This window comes from Thermobia domestica, unplaced genomic scaffold (genome assembly GCF_964235325.1).
Source record: "Thermobia domestica unplaced genomic scaffold, izTheDome1.hap1.1 HAP1_SCAFFOLD_198, whole genome shotgun sequence".
NCBI classification, from domain to species: domain Eukaryota; kingdom Metazoa; phylum Arthropoda; class Insecta; order Zygentoma; family Lepismatidae; genus Thermobia; species Thermobia domestica.
Genome location: NW_027655926.1, coordinates 356,663 through 362,024, shown reverse-complemented (window position 1 = coordinate 362,024; position 5,362 = coordinate 356,663). Strand labels below are relative to the sequence as shown.

Genomic DNA, 5,362 nt, shown 5'->3' with positions numbered 1-5,362 from the left:
TTTTAAAGCACAATTTTACAGTTCTATTCACTCGAAGTTCAGGCTTCCAAATGCACCTGACTCAAGGTTGAATTCTCTCACATCGGTTCTGCGAGTTCCCAAATTTGCCACTAGATGTCACTATGTCTTTGATGCATATAGAAAGAGTCTATCACTGCCTACCTCTAGCGACTAAACTGGTAACTACTTAATCCACTTTCTTATATCAATCTAAATGCTCACAATCTTAAAGTCCCTTTTTTTTTTATTCCGTTACAAAATTCCCCCCACAAGGGTGTATAAATAATTTAACAGACAATAAGGTAATTAAAAAAAAATGATCTGTCTCTGTTGGAATCAGGCATGCCAAAATCGGAAGGATCAACTCACCATGTCCACTCACTTTCCAAAACAAAGATCTTACTTGAATATGGGCCCAAACAAATTCCGGAATATTCAGAGTTCCATGTAGAGTTCTAATCCTTTCCATAACGAGAATGAGAATGTGACAGCCATCTCGAGGATCCAGAATATTTACCAAATGCAACTGATGACAGAGCAAAGGAAGTTTCTACCATTTCTGACGATGTATTCCCAGGGACATGAACAGGCATGGACAAGTACACACATCCTGCAGGATTGAACAAACAAACACAGTATACAAACATAATAAAAATGTCTCTAACATTAAACATGTCTATCTACATATTTACAATATTTAAGGTTATTACATGTGTTTCCGGCAAGCTTTACTTTCATGAATAAGATTCAATTACTTATGAATAGAAATTTCAAATGCAATTTTACAATTTACATTTAAATTCTTTCAATTTTACAAATTATGAAGCTCTAGGAGGATAGTACTTTTTTATATGCATTACATTCCTTTTTATAACAATGTCAGGATTCTCTAAAGATTTTAACAAAACAGTGTTTTTGGTCGGATAGCAAAGTATCTGGAATGGACCATCATAATTCTGACTTAGTTTCGGCATAATTTTCTGCTCGATTGAAGCTTTTAACATACGCTTCACTAAGACAGAATCACCCACAGCAAATGTCACCGGAATATGGCGTTTCTTATAGGCGGATTCTTTCCGACGCCAAGCCTTTTCAATATGTTGGGCTATCCTCTGACTCATCTCTTCCTTATCTTGTGCATTATCCAATACACCAAGATCTATGATCCATCTAACATCAAGAGGATTCCACATTATTCTCCCAAGATATAATTCTCCAGGAGTTTTACGAGTTTCTGAATTCTCTGACGAATTCAAAGTATATTGCACTTTATAAATGTGATCAGCCCATTTAGTTTGGTTTTGATTTATGTACGCCTTCAATATCAACTTTATATTTTTATTTTGTCTTTCCGTGAAGTTACAAGAAGGCGAATAGGGAGCTGTACAAATATCTTGTATGCCCAAACTAAACAAATATTGGCGGAACTGATCAGATCTAAAGTAACTCGCATTATCGTGCAATAATCGAGCTGGATATCCGTACATATAAAATATCTTATCCAACTTGACACATATAATCTTAGAAGTTATCTTTCTAAGTGGTTCAATAATAACGAACCTTGAAAAGGCATCCGTGACAACTAGCAGATATTTATATCCATGACTAGGTAACCAAGGACCCATTACGTCAATATGCAAGCAAGCATTGGGTTTAGTTTCTTTTTTCGAAAAATACGTACCATAAAGAGGAATATTTCGATCTTTTATCCGCTGGCAGATATCACAGCGTTGAATAAATTGAGCAATATCTTGATACAAATTGTCCCAAGTAAAGCGGCTTGCAATTTTAGCGATGGTCTTGGCCCGACCACCATGACCACCCCCGACGATTTGTTCATGGAAGAATTTAATGATACTCTCTTTCATACTGTCAGGAATTACAGCCCGAAGTCCCCCATATACCTTGCCATTCGTCCTTTTTAACAAAATATTATTTTGGATAAGATATGGTTCTACTGTATGTTTATTTTCTATAGATTGAATTATACCTTTCAGCTTTGGATCCATCCTTTGCAGTTCTCCTAAAGGTTTATTAAAAAGAGGCAATTTCCAAAAATTTATAAAAGATAAATGAACATTTTGATCGTTAACAGTATTAATCTCAACAATATCATCGCCCGGAGGCTCGAAATCAACAAAACTATACATACGACTGATATAATCAGCCAAAAAGTTCTTTTTACTCCTAACATGTATTATATTGAAATTATATTTACTTATCTTTTCTATCATAGATCCGTATTTTCTTTGTCTTTTATGATTTTTCAAAATCCATGTCAAGCTGGCATTATCACAAAAAACTGTAAATTTATTATGATGCAAATACATATCAAACTTGTCTAAACAATAAATTAAAGATTTCATCTCAAGTTCAAAAATATTCTTCGACCAATCAGTTGTTGGAATTAACTTACTAGCAAACATCACCGGTCTTAGTAACCCTTGATCATCATACTGACTAAGGACTCCACTATAACATCGACAAGACGAATCGACATGTACTACAAATGGACTTGAAAAATCCGGGACCTTCAAAATGACATGATTTATTATAGCTTCCTTAATCTGATCTAAAATTTCATCTTCCTCTTTACCCCACTTAAATGTATTTTTAGGACTCTTAAGTTCGTATAAAGGCCCTAACAATTCTCCATAATCTTTCAAGAATCTCAAATAATATGAAAGAAAACCCAACAGTTTCGCTAATGCTCTACGATTTTTAGGCCTGGGAAGTTGTTTAATAACCTTCACTCTTTCTTTGTCGATATACATATTTCCTTCAGAAAATTCATAACCAAGAAATTTTATTTTACGTTTACACAAACGAGTTTTATGTGGAGAAATGGTCACACCATTCTCTCGAAGTCTTTGCAAAACCTTTTCAAGAATTTCGTTATGTTTTTCAATACTATCAGCATGAACTATTATGTCATCGACAAATATGTCTAAATATTCTCCTTCCAGGTCCCTAAACATTCTATGCATTAAGCTAGACAATACAAAGCCTGATGTAACTAATCCCATTGGTATCTTGCGAAACTGAAGTAATCTAGTTGGGGTGGCAAAAGCTGTTATTGATCGAGAGCTAGGATGAAGTTCTATTTGATAATAGCTAAATTTTACGTCAAAACAGCTAAAATAACGATGTCTCCCAATGTTAGCTATGATAGATTCTGCGTGGGGACTCGGAAATCCTGTCATTAACACACGCTTGTTGATTTCTGAGAAGTTGACTACTAACCTCGGCGATTTATCTTTATTTGAAATCATGAAGCAGGGTGAAATAAACGGTGAGCTTTTAATCTCTTCTACAACCCCTTTTGCTATTAAAGAATCGATAAATTTATCCATATCTTTCAATTTATGTTTGGGAACAGGATAAGGCTGTGTAATACACGGTGTAGTATCAGTTAATATTATCTTATGTTGATAATCCTTTATCATACCTAAATCATCGGTTATGACATCATTAAATTCTTTAAACAATTTTTCAACATAAGGTATTAAATTTGGAGAAATGATATCAACAGAGAAATCAACATTACCTTTTCCATTTTCTTCCAACTCATTGGGAGAATTCTGGAATTCTGATCTGGTGGGATTGTCAACACTGACCCCAGCTGGAACTTCTTCCACAAACTGGACCTCTCTGGAAAAATCCCTCGACTCCATCTGCCTAGATGAAGAACGCCGTGGTATATGAACGTTTGTCTCCTCATTGGTTCGGCTGGAACTCCCCCTTCTCCACCTAGATCTGGCCCGCTGACGCTGACCGGAAACCATCTCTCTGCTCACACCCGATGTTATTTGGCCTTGGGACGATCGATTAGGACCACCACCATTGCTCTCCACACCTGAAGTTGAACGATCTATCTGCAAAATTGACTGTGAATAGTTACTAGTTAAAGGGGTTTTAAATGATTGATCAGGTAAATCAATGTCACTACGCATCACTGGAAACCGACGATCACTCATTGGGACTAATCCCTCAGGATGTTCTGACCTCTGTGTTATAGGCGACTGAGTATTAACACCACTACCGAACTCCGCCACTGACGGTTGACACCACAAACCATGACTGCTCATCTCCACTGAAGACTCATGACCACTACGTACCGCAGACGGACGCTGACCTCGATGAATAGTTGACTGTCGTCTAAAATTCCTGGATGGTACTACTTTTGTCTGGTGAGAGACATCTAGATTACGCTCCGCCTCTGAAACTCCAAGATCTCTTGACATCATGGATGGATGGTGACTACTCTGATGAACAGACGGGCATCTATTTCCCACATCACACGATGTTGTTGATGGACGGGATGAATTGATAACAAAAGTCCCTTGCCGAAAACGCCCCGCTGATTCACGACGATTACCAATATTTCCAGCTGACGTCTGAAAACCTCTTCCTCTACACGCTGCCGCTGAGGAGCTACGCTGCATAGATATAGAACGCGATCCAAGTCTAATACCATTACTCTCATTTCCACTAAACTCCAATCGTTGATCGTTTTCAACTTGACAACCTCGTCCAGTAGAAGATGAACAACCTACCTGGTCCGGGCATTGCATATCTGCACCAGGAAAGCAATGTATAGAGTTCTGAAGTGAAGCGGTCGTATTACATACTCTAGGACAACATCCGGTATTACTATTCTGTCTATTAACCCCACTATTAATTACACTAGAATATTTTAATTTTGTAGGATAATCAACAAATACATCCGAATGATGAGAATCATGTTGATTAAATTCAGTCAATTTAACTTCTTTGTTGAGTTTCTCAAAAAATAAAGTTTTATTTCGAATGTCAATATGAGCGAAATTTTCGTTTAAAAACGAAATTCCCAATAATAATTTCAAATTAGGATGATCAATAATTCCAAACCAAGCACTAAAACAAGAATTGTTCACGAAAAATCTTAATTCAACCATTTCTACGATGTTTACAGACTCATTGTCCAAAACAGTCACTGAATACTTTACAGGTTTAACTTTAGGTCGACATTTCATACTTATTTCCTTAAAAACTGTTCGTTCACATAAATTCAGAGTTGAGCCTGTATCAATAACAGCCGGATAAGGCGTTCGACAGATGGAAACCATCATTTGTAAAAGATGATATTGCTTCTCATTTTCATTATTCAAATACATAGAGTCTCCCCGAATGTTACTACCTTTATACGGACATCGATTCCAAGCATGATTACTACTACCACATACATTACAAACCAATCCTGCCCCAAAATTTCTAACACGATTTTGTTTCGTAAGGTTACGTACTACTGTATTCGAAATATATTGATTTTTTACTGTTTTCTGATAATCCAAGGCATATCGCCTATTCATCTCATAACTTT

The 5,362-nt window shown here is 36.4% G+C and overlaps 1 long non-coding RNA gene across 1 annotated transcript; it reads right to left on the bottom strand.

Moving 5' to 3' along the window:
- Window positions 1-268: 268 nt before the first annotated feature.
- Window positions 269-3,675, bottom strand: LOC145676532 (uncharacterized). Its single transcript, XR_014129399.1, has 2 exons — window positions 3,548-3,675; window positions 269-610 (listed from the first exon to the last, which is right to left on the bottom strand). It is a non-coding gene; the product is annotated as an uncharacterized LOC145676532 (long non-coding RNA).
- Between the last annotated feature and the right edge of the window lie 1,687 nt (window positions 3,676-5,362).